The sequence below is a fragment of the Arvicola amphibius genome, chromosome 2, assembly GCF_903992535.2.
Source record: "Arvicola amphibius chromosome 2, mArvAmp1.2, whole genome shotgun sequence".
NCBI lineage: Eukaryota > Metazoa > Chordata > Mammalia > Rodentia > Cricetidae > Arvicola > Arvicola amphibius.
Window position 1 is genome coordinate 152,286,514 of NC_052048.2, and position 12,523 is coordinate 152,299,036.

The following is a 12,523-nucleotide window of genomic DNA, read 5'->3' on the forward strand; positions in this document are numbered from 1 at the left end:
ATGAGTTTACCCCTTACCCCACAACCTCTCCAGCAAAGGTTATTATTGGTGTTTTGGATTTTAGCCAATCTGACAGGTGTAAGATGATATCTCAAAGTTGTTTTGATTTGCATTTCCCTGATAGCTAGGGAGGTTGAGCATGACCTTAAGTGTCTTTTGGCCATTCGAACTTCTTCTGTTGAGAATTCTCTGTTCAGTTCAGCGCCCCATTTTTTAATTGGGTTAATTGGCATTTTACCGTCTAGTCTCTTGAGTTCCTTATATATTTTAGAGATCAGACCTTTGTCAGTTGCAGGGTTGGTGAAGATCTTTTCCCAGTCAGTAGGCTGCCTTTGTGTCTTAGTGACAATGTCCTTTGCTTTACAGAAGCTGCTCAACTTCAGGAGGTCCCATTTATTCAATGTTGCCCTTAAAGTCTGTGCAGCTGGGGTTATGCATAGGAAACGGTTCCCTGTGCCCATTTGTTGTAGAGTACTTCCCACTTTCTCCTCTATCAAGCTCAATGTGTTCAAATTAATGTTGAGGTCTTTAATCCATTTGGACTTGAGTTTTGTGCATGGTGATAGATATGGATCTACTTTCATTCTTCTACAGGTTGACATCCAGTTATGCCAGCACCATTTGTTGAAGATGCCCTCTTTCTTCCATTGTGTACTTTTGGCTCCTTTATCAAAAATCAGGTGTTCATAGGTTTGTGGTTTAAGATCCGGGTCTTCTATACGATTCCATTGGTCAACCTCTGTTTTTATGCCAATACCAGGCCGTTTTCAATACTGTAGCTTTGTAATAGAGTTTGAAGTCAGGGATGGTAATGCCTCCAGAAGAACCTTTATTGTATAAGATTTTTTTGGCTATCCTGGGTTTCTTGTTTTTCCATATAAAGTTGATTATTGTCCTCTCAATATCTGTGAAGAATTTTAATGGGACCTTGATTGGGATTGCATTGAATCTATAGATTGCTTTTGGTAGAATTGCCATTTTTACTATGTTGATCCTCCCAATCCACGAGCAGGGGAGAACCTTCCATTTTCTGGTATCCTCTTCAATTTCTTTCTTCAAAGACTTAAAGTTCTTGTCAAATAAATCCTTCACTTCCTTGGTTAGAGATACTCCCAGATATCTTATTCTATTTGTGGCTATTGTGAAAGGTGATACTTCTCTGATTTCCCTCTCTGCTTCCTTATCCTTTGTGTATAGGAGGGCGACTGATTTTTTGGAGTTGATCTTGTATCCTGCCACGTTACTGAAGGAGTTTATCAGCTGTAGGAGTTCTTTGGTGGAGTTTTTGGGGTCGCTTATGTATACTATCATATCATCTGCAAATAATGAAAGTTTAACTTCTTCCTTTCCAAATTGAATCCCCTTGATTCCCTTATGTTGTCTTATTGCTATTGCTAGAACTTCAAGCACTATATTGAAGAGATAAGGAGAGAGTGGACAGCCTTGTCGTGTTCCTGAATTTAGTGGGATAGCCTTGAGTTTCTCTCCGTTTAATTTGATGTTAGCTGTCGGCTTGCTGTAAATAGCTTTTATTATATTTAGGAATGACCCTTGTATCCCTAATCTCTCCAAGACCTTTATCATAAAAGGGTGCTGAATTTTGTCAAATGCTTTTTCAGCATCTAATGAGATGACCATATGGTTTTTTTCCTTCAGTTTGTTTATATGATGGATTACATTGATAGATTTTCGTATGTTGAACCAGCCCTGCATCTCTGGGATGAAGCCTACTTGATCGTAATGGATAATTTTTCTAATGTGTATTTGGATTCGGTTTACCAGTATTTTATTGAGAATTTTTGCGTCAATGTTCATGAGTGAGATTGGCCTGTAATTCTCTTTCTTGGTTGGGTCTTTGTGTGGTTTAGGTATCAGGGTAACTGTAGCTTCATAGAAGGAATTTGGCAGTGACTCTTGTGTTTCTATATTATGAAATACCTTAAGGAGTATAGGTATTAGGTCTTCTTGGAAGTTCTGGTAGAATTCCGCATTGAAACCATCTGGTCCTGGGCTCTTTTTGGTAGGGAGGTTTCTGATAACAGTTTCTAATTCTTCGCGACTAACAGGACGATTTAGAGCATTTACCTGGTCCTGGTTTAACTTTGGTATATGGTATTTATCTAAAAAAATGCCCATTTCTTTTACATTTTCCAATTTTTTGGCATACAGGCTTTTGTAGTAAGATCTAATGATTTTCTGAATTTCTTCTGTGTCTGTGGTTATGTCCCCCTCTTCATTTCTGATCTTATTAATTTGCGTGTTCTCCCTCTGCCGTTTGATTAGTTTGGCTAAGGGTTTGTCAATCTTGTTGATTTTCTCCAAGAACCAGCTTCTTGTTTCATGGATTCTTTGGATTGTTTTCTGTGTTTCTATTTTGTTGATTTCTGCCCTCAATTTGATTATTTCCAGTCTTCTACTTCTCCTAGGTGAGTCTGCTTCTTTTTTTTCCAGAGCTTTCAGGTGTGCTGTTAAGTCACCAATGAGCGCTTTCTCCGTTTTCTTTAAGTGGGCACTTAGTGCTATGAACTTTCCTCTTAGCACTGCTTTCATTGTGTCCCATAGGTTTGAGTATGTTGTGTCTTTGTTTTCATTAAATTCAAGAAAGACTTTAATTTCTTTCTTTATTTCTTCCTTGAGCCAGGTGTGGGTCAGTAGTTTACTGTTCAGTTTCCATGAGTTTGTGGGCTTTCTGGGGGTAGCATTGTTGTTGAATTCTAATTTTAGTCCATGGTGATCCGATAAGACACAGGTGGTTACTAATATTTTTTTGTAACTGTGGAAGTTTGCTTTGTTACCAAGTATATGGTCAATTTTCGAAAAGGTTCCATGAGCCGCAGAGAAGAAGGTATATTCTTTCCTATTTGGGTGGAATGTTCTATAGATGTCTGTGAAGTCCATTTGGTTCATTACCTCCATTAAGTCTTTCAATTCTCTGTTAGGTTTCTGTCTGATTGACCTGTCCATTGGTGAGAGAGGAGTGTTGAAGTCTCCAACTATTAGTGTGTGTGGTTTGATTGCTGCCTTGAGTTCTAGAAGTGTTTCTTTTACATAAGTGGGAGCTTTTATATTAGGGGCATAGATATTCAGGATTGAGACTTCATTCTGATGGATTTTTCCTGTTATGAGTATAAAGTGTCCCTTTCCATCTCTTCTGATTGATTTTAGTTTGAAGTCAACTTTGTTGGAAATTAGAATGGCCACACCCGCTTGTTTCTTAGGGCCATTTGCTTGATAAACCTTTTCCCAACCCTTTACTCTGAGTAGATGTCTGTCTTTGTGGTTGAGGTGTGTTTCTTGTAAACAGCAAAATGTTGGATTCTGTTTTCGTATCCAGTCTCTTAGCCTGTGCCTTTTTATAGGTGAACTGAGTCCATTGATATTAAGTGATATTAATGACCAGTGGTTGTTAACTTCAGTCATTTTTAGTAGTAGAGTTTGTGTGTTTCCCTTCTTCTAGTTGTGCTGGTGAAGGGTCGCTAGATGCCTGAGTTATTGTGGGCATTGTTGGACTCCTTGGTTTGTGATTTTCCTTCTATTACTTTCTGCAAGGCTGGATTTGTGGCTGCGTATTGTTTAAATCTGTTTTTGTCCTGGAATATCTTGTTTTCTCCATCAATGGTGAATGCAAGCTTTGCTGGGTATAATAGTCTAGGCTTGCATCCATGTTCCCTTAGTGTCTGTAGCACATCTATCCAAGCTCTTCTGGCTTTCATGGTTTCCATTGAGAAATCAGGTGTAATTCTGATAGGTTTCCCTTTATATGTTACTTGACCTTTTTCCTTTGCAGCTCTTAATATCTGTTCTTTATTCTGTATGTTTTGTGTTTTGATTATTATATGGCATGGGGATGCTTTCTTTTGATCCAGTCTATTTGGTGTTCTGTAGGCTTCTTGTACCTTCGTAGGAACATCCTTCTTTAGGTTGGGGAAGTTTTCTTCTATAATTTTGTTGAATATGTTTTCTGGGCCTTTGAGTTGTAGTTCTTCTCCTTCTTCTACCCCAATTATTCTTTTTTTTTTTTCTCATGGTTTATTTTTTTTTATATTTAAAAATTTCCATCTCCTCCCCTCCTTCTCCCCTTTCTCTCCCCTCCTTCTCCCCCTTCCCTCCCCTCCCCTCCACCCATACCTCCCCTCCCTCCCTCTCAAGGCCAAGGAGCCATCAGGGTTCCCCACTCTATGCTAAGACCAAGGTCCTCCCAACTCCCCCCAGGTCCAGGAAGGTGATCGACCAAGCTGAGAAGGCTCCCACAGAGCCCGTCCATGAAGAACAATCAGAGCCCAGAGCCATTGTCCTTTGCTTCTCATTCAGCCCCCGCTGTTGGCCACACTCAGAGAGACGGGTTTGGTCGCATGATCCATCAGTCCCATTCCAACTGGAGTTGGTGATCTCCCATTAGTTCTGTCCCACCGTCTCCATGAGTGAACGCACCCCTCTCGTTCCTGACTTTCTCCCTCATGTTCTCGCTCCTTCTGCTCCTCATCGGGACCTTGGGGTTTGGTCTTTTCATGGTGTCCCAGATTTCCTGAATGTTTTGTGTTAAGAATTTGTTAGATTTGTTTAGTTCTTTAATCTGTGAGTTTATTTCCTCTATAGTATCTTCAGAGTCCGAGATTCTTTCTTCCATCTCTTGTATTCAGTTGGAAATACTTGTCTCTGAAGTTTCTGTTCGTTTACTCAGAGTTTCCATTTCCAGTCGTCCCTCATATTGTGTTTTCTTCAATACCTCCATTTCATTTATCAGGTCTTGTGCTGTTTCCCTTACCTGTTTGATTGCTTTTTCTTGTTTTTCTTGTTTTTCTTGGGTATCTTTGAGAGATTTATTTATTTCGTCTACCTTTTTGTTTGTCATCTCCATTTCTTTATGGCAGTTTTTTACCTCCTGTTTAAGGTCCTCTATTATTTTCATAAAGTACTGTTTAAGGTCGGTTTCTTCTATATCTTCTGGGGTAGGATGTTCAATTCTTGTTGTTTCGGGATGTCTGGCTTGTGGTGATGTCATGTTGCCTTTCATGTTGTTGGAGGAGCTCCTGCTTTGGCGCCTGCCCATCTCTTCCTTCAAAGGGAGCCCGGAGGCGTTTGGTGTCCTAGACCAATCTTTGCTGTGACTGAAACTGGTTGGATCTCCCCAGTGCCAGAGGAGGACCTATTCCTTGCGACACAATCTGAAGAAGCCCGCACTCCCTTGCAGGAATCCTCAGACCTGCCTGGAGGCCCGTGTCTGACCCCTTTGGGTGGATGGCCTTAGAACAGGAGCAGGATACCTGAGAACACTAGGGAAAGCTTGGGAGACACAGGGACGGGAGAAACAGACACAAGCCTTCAGAGGGAAGTGGGGGTAGGGGGTCTGTGCTCTCTTCCAGGGCAGGTTGCCCCAGGGTCCGCCTTCACTCACCAGTTCAGATGGAATGTCAGTGCACAGGATCAGGGATTCCAGGCAGCCCAGGGTCGCAGCCCAGACAAAAGGGCCAAGGTGGGGGCAGGGCGGGATGGAATACCACACAGCGAACCTGGCAGCACAATCTGAAGGAGCCCGCACCCCTCAGCAGGAATCCTCAGACCTGCCTGGAGGCCAGAGTCTGACCCCTTTGGGTGGATGGCCTTAGAACTGGAGCAGGACACCCCAAAGAATGATGGATCCTCTGGCAGACTGTCAGGTCCCCTTGCAGGCCAAGCAGCTCTCAGACAAAGGCTTACCTTGCCCCGGGCAGTCAAATGAAGGAGGGGACCTCCCACCAGTCTGGGTGCACTCAATTCCAGGTCCACAGAGCCCAAACAGGCTGAGCTGTGGGATTTTGTGGCCCCAAAGACGGGAGGATGAGGCAGGGGGAGGGGGGAGGATTCTGGGTGCAAGCTGGGAAGGGACAGGGAGAGAGAGGCGGTATCCGGGGAGAATAACCCCTGCAGTAAGAGCAGGAAGTGTGCTGGAGGCAGGGGGAGTTGTGGGTGCAAGCTGGGAAGGGACAGGGAGAGAGAGCGAATGGGGGAGTTCTAAGGGAGGAAAGGAAGAGAGGAAATTGTAATTGAAATATGTAATTATATAACAATATCAAAAATAAAAGAAAATTTAAAACATACCACCCTCTAAAAGCAGTAGATACTTGCTATTGATGGAAAACAATGTGATTTATGTTAGCAAGTGTAGTTAAAATAATTGGATTAAAATTCATAAGGCTCACAAATTTTCTCTTCCTATTCTGAATTTTCCATATAACTAATGCATAACTACTCTCAAATAAGAGTATTTGGAATAGCTGTTTTTTTGACAGCATTGAGAATAACTTATTTTGTTTTATTTACTTCTGTTTCTTTCATTTAAGTGTGAGTTGCTACTGAAAACAAGTCCAGATGTCAGTTTTGGCATAGCTCCTTGTCAAATTAAAATAAGGAAAAATAGCATAGCAATCTGAAATCCATTCTGTGGTGCACAGCACATTGTTTCTGCCTTTGACAACCTACCGCATTTGATAATATATCTTAATTGATATTTTTAACATCTTTATTAGATAATAAATTACTAAATAATTAAAATAGTTGCTGAAGACATTCCATGTCTCCTAAAATGCCTGTCACATCATATAATACATAGGTTTAAAAAGATATAGAATATAAAAATCTTTGGTTTGAATTGAATGACTTTATTATTCTACCAGCAGCCTCTGGAAAGCAGAAGAATAATATATAGAGAAGGATGAATGCTTAGAATTTGTTCTGTTTGCTTTCTGATTTCTCAGTGTTCGAGATAAATAAGCAAATTCATGCTTTGGTTAGATGGTAATTTTGTATATAATCTATATTCTACAATCTACATTCTAGTGACATAGTTCACAGATAAGTTGATAAATAAGAAACACTCTTATATGTTGGCCATGTGGGAAGAAGAGACATAAATGTGAATCAGGATGAGTAAACTCTAAAATAGTCCTTGTAAAAATTAGGGACATAATCAAACAGATCTGTGCATGTCCCTGGAAGCCCAAATGTCATATTAGCAGTGGATATTTCCTTGCTGTCTTCTTGGCAGCTGGCCCTTGGCCTGCTTTTACCCTGAAGCTACTAATGTGTGGCAGCTTCTTCCACTGAAAACCTGCAGTGCATTCTTCACAGGGAAGACCTCTTGCTTTATTGAAGTATGCCATGGCACAGTCAAGGCACAATGAGACCACATCTGATGAATTCCTTCATGTTCACACTTCAGCCATTTAGCAAATAATGAAAATAAAATATATCTTAGAAAAATCATGAGATTAACATTTAAAATAATGTAATTGGATCATTTACTTTTTAAATCACATTTTAGTTTCTTACCTATAATTTAATCTTGTTTCCGAAATCACATTATTTGTTTATTCAGTAGGTTTTTACAGTAAAGTGTAATGAGAATATGCCATGGACATTCTGTTATTGATCTGGGGACAACCTTTGAACACTGATGCCAAAATAACACTTTTTACCACAACATTTTAATTACTAGTTTAGTTATATCTCTATATTTCAGAAGAGTTTTTTAAAGCTAAATTTCCATGGGATTTTCCTAACCTATTAAAGAAAGACATTACAAATCAAAAATAATTTATTTGTAGGGCACAAATGTACTTTATACATAGAGTTCTGTCATAAAGTTCTAACACAAAAGAATTCTATTATAGAAGTACCACAAAAATTAATTTTGGGAAATCGTAACCTACTGAATTAGAATTCAACATCATAAATAATACACATGTAGAATGTAAATAACTAAATTTGATAGGCAAGGGTACATGCTTTGTTTGCTCATTAATAAAAATGCAAGTTAGTGTTCAGCACATACAGAGTTCCCAAAATTGTCTAGATCGAAACAAGTTTACCTTCAGAGGTGTTTCTAAGAGTTCAGGGAGTGCTTTAACTGCTGAAATGTGAGGTGGTGACCAAATGGAAAACTTATTACTATTCCTGAATATACCATTTATATTTTTATTTAGTTTATTTTGGGAAAACACATAGAGAAAAATGACACTTGGATAAAGGAACAAAATTTACCAATAAATTAAAACTCTATAGGAATAAAACACTTCCTAGATACCTCCTGTATCATCAGCTCTATGAAACACCAGTTACTCTGCGAAGGTGCTCACTGATGGAGAAGCATGGCAGACTGGACTGGCTAAGTGCTCACTGATAGAGAAGCGTGGCGGACTGGACTGGACTGGCTAAGTGCTCACTGATAGAGAAGCGTGACGGACTGGACTGGCTAAGGTGCTCACTGATAGAGAAGCGTGGCAGACTGGAGAATGAAACGGACATCCATTTCCTGTTTTGTTGCCCAGAAAGAAAAAACATACCTACAATATTTTTTGGTAATCCATGAAGTTGACTTCTTTTCCCCCAAATAGTGTTTTCTCTAATAATATAAATCATAAAATTTTCAAATCTAACAAACGTTTTATCTAAAAAGCTTTTATATATCAATCTGTCATTATCTTTCTGGATTTCTTTCTATATATTGTGACTACTTTATAAATAATTTTATTATAACACATTACAGAACTTCAAGTTACAATAGTAGAAAGCATGGCATATGTTTAATCAAAGATAATTTTCACAATAAAGCATTTAACAAAGACTTCAATTTAAATCCATTTTGAGTGAATATCTTAGTTTTCAAAATTATTCATGTATTTTTATCCTATGTATATGAGTGTTTTGTTTCCATGTAAGTAAGTGCACTCCATGCACTCAAGTGCCTGAGGAGACAAGAGACTGTTTGATCCCCTGGAATCTGAGTTACAGCTGGTCATGAAGTACCACATGATGTTGGAAGCCAAGCCCAGGCCCTCTACAAGAACTTCAAATGCTCTTAGCAGCTGAGCCGTCTCTCCAGTCCCAAGAATACACCTTATTGTTTCTCACAAAATAAGTTAAAAAAATAGGTGTATGGTGATATGCAAGATACATGAGCATGGCAATAGGATCTGGACATTTCTGGCTCCCTCTCCTCAGCTGCCCAAGGAACCAGCTTGGGGCATCTTCTTGAACACCTGGAAACCCCTCTAGAGTCAAGTCTCTGCCAACCCTAGAATGGCTCCCTTAATTAAGATATATAATTCCTTGTTCCCATATCCACCCTTCCTATATCCCAACCATCCTATTCCCCCAAGCTCTCCCCATCCTCCACTTCACACTTCTCTCTCCCCATCCCCCATCCCCCCATCCCACCCCTCCCCCAAGTTCCCATTTTTTGTCCGGCAATCCTGTCTACCTCCAACATCCAGGAGGATAACCATATGTTTTTCTTTGGATCCACCTTCTTATTTAGCTTCTCTAGGATCACGGATTATAGGCTTGATGTCCTTCATTTATGGCTAGAAACCAATTATGAGTGAGTACATCCCATGTTCATCTTTTTGGGCCTGGGTTACCTCACTCAGGATGGTGTTTTCTATTTCCATCTATTTGCATGCAAAATTCAAGATGTCACTGTTTTTCCGCCGAGTAGTAATCTAATATGTATACATTCCACACCTTCCTCATCCATTCTTCCACTGAAGGGCATCTAGGTTGTTTCCAGGCTCTGGCTATCACAAACAATGCTGCTATAAACATAGTTGAACAAATGCCTTTGTAATATGATTGGGCATCTCCTGGGTAAATTCCCAAGAGTGGAATTGCTGGGTCCTGGGGTAGGTCGATCCCGAACCCCCCGAGAAACCGCCACACCGCCCTACAAAGCGGTTGCACAAGTTTGCATTCCCACCAGCAATGGACAAGTGCACCCCCTACTGCACAACCTCTCCAGCAAAGGCTATCACCGGTGCCCTTGACTCTAGCCAATCTGACAGGTGTAAGATGGCACCCCAACGCCGTTTTCGACTTGCATCTCCCTGACCGCCAAGGAGGCTGAGCATGCCCCCAAGTGTCCTTTGGCCATTCGAACCTCTTCTGTTGAGAATTCTCTGTTCAGTTCAGTGCCCCATTCTTTAATTGGGTTAATTAGCATTTTAAAGTCTAGTCTCTTGAGCTCCTTATACATTTTGGAGATCAGACCTTTGTCTGTTGCGGGGTTGGTGAAGATCCTTTCCCAGTCAGCAGGCTGCCCTTTTGTCTTAGTGACAGTGTCCTTTGCTTTACAGAAGCTGCTCAGCTTCAGGAGGTCACCTGGCATTGGATGGAGAAAATGACAGAGCCCCACATTGGAGCACCGGACTGAGCTCCCAAGGTCCTGATGAGGAGCGAAAGGAGGGAGATCATGAGCAAGGAAGTCAGGACCGTGAGGGGTGCGTTCACCCATTGAGACGGTGGGACAGAACTAACGGGAGACCACCAAGTCCAGTTGGAATGGGACTAATGGAACAGGCGACCAAACCGGACTCTCTGAATGTGGCTGACAGTGGAGGAGGACTGAGAAGCCAAGGACAACAGTGATGGGCTTGAACTCTACAGCATGGACGGGCTCACTGTGAGCCTTGTCAGTTTGGTTGCTCACCTTCCTGGACTTAGGGGGAGTTGGGAGGACCTTGGACTTAACTTAGTGTGGGGAACCCTGATGTCTCTTTGGCCTGGAGAGGGAGGGAGTAGGGGTATGGGTGGAAGGGAGGGGAGGGAAGGGGGAGGAGGAGGGGGGGAGATGGAAATTTTTAATAAAAAAAATGAGGAAAAAATAGTTGTAATAATAAAACCTCTTTTAACTTGGCATAGCGTTTATACTTCTATTTCATTTTATGTATATGGTATATAGCTATTTTGCCTGCACAGATACCTGTGTGCCACAGGCATGCCTTGTGCCCACGGGGGCTGGAAGAGGGTGTTGGATCCCCTGCATCTGGAGTTACAGATGATTTCAAGCCTCCATGTGGATGCGGGAATCAAACCTGAGTCCACTAAAAGAGCAACAAGTGCTCATATACACTGAATCATCTCTACAGGCTTTGAATTTTTAATTGGTAGTTGAGTATCTATTAGGATATAGATTCCAGCATAATTGTAGGAAATACAATATACAAATCATAGCTATATAATCTTATTTTGGGATACATAAAGGACTAGTTTATCTGAATGTTTTAACATATTTATTATTGATGACACTTATCAACAATAATAATGTGTTTACAGAAATATCAATCAAAATAATTTCATTAAAAGTGTGGCTGTTTATGCCACTTGAAGATCAGGCGGTGTAATTTAATTCTTTCACAAATCTGACTTTGTGAGGTTCAGTTTAGTTCACTGAAGCATCCTCTCCCCAAAGGCAGTCTGCAGGAAGAATAGATTCCACTTCCTCCTCACCATTTCACACAGCTCAGCCGGCTCCTCTCCTCACAGTATCACACCTTCAGTTTCTGCTGCTCGCCTGGAAAGCAGAAAGTACTGTCTGCACATGAAATCTTAGATTAAACAAAGTTCAATGGGAAGGAAGGAAATGCATAGCTTACTTCCTTCAACTGTCAGCTCCCAGCAGACTTACCAAAGCCCTTCTATCACTAGGCATTGGTACAACTTCTCAAAGTCCTCCTTTCTTCACTTATGAAACATGTGCCATTATAATAACTACTTCCTATAATCTTCATAGAATTAAAGTAATTGATGTATAAAACTCCTCAATTAGTATTCATGGCAACGACTATTTTAATAATCATGCCAAGGATTTCTGATCAAAATCCAAATTCATTTGGTTTAGATGTAGTGGTATTTCAATTGTATTTTAATAAATAAAGACTGCCTGAATATCTGAGAGTAAAACAGTTCCAGTGGTCAGCATTACAGACCAGGTTACACACTTTAATCCCTGTAGCCACAATAGTTACCACAGAAACCAGGCAGTGCATGCCTTTAATCACAGTGGTGCACACCTTTAAATCTAGCTCTAAAGAGGATTATAAAATGGGAGGAACAGCTCTCAAAACACAGTCTGATTCTGAGATGCCTGGAGGCAGGATTGCCATTTCAGACTGAGGATGAGGTAAGAGCCGTGGCTGGCTGTTTTGCTTTTTGGATCTTCAGGCTGAACCCCATTTTCTGACCCTGAGTTTTGATTAATTGTGCATCATTTAGGAGCAGATGTTTTAAAACATTATCATTAACACTTGTGTGTGTGTGTGTGTGTGTGTGTGTGTGTGAAAGGAGAGAGAGAGAGAGAAAGAGAGGTAGAGAGAGAAAGGTATGATGATTGTGGGAGAAAACATGCATCTATGCCATCGCCATTGTGCCTATATGGATTCCAGGGATTGAACTCAACCCACAGGTTTGTATGGAAAAATATTTTACTGCCAACTCATTTGCCAGTATCTAGATAAAGATTCTAAAGAGTTAATGGTGGATCAAAAACCTCAACATAAAGCCAGCCACACTGAACTTTATAGAAGAGAAAGTGGAAAGTACACTTGAACACACTGGCACAAAAGAACACTTCCCAAATATAACCCCAGTAGCAGAGACACTGAGAGAAACAATTAATAAATGGGGCCTCCTGAAACTGAAAAGCTTCTGTAAAGCAAAGGACACAGTCAACAAGACAAAATGACAGTCTACAGAATGGGAAAAGAATTTC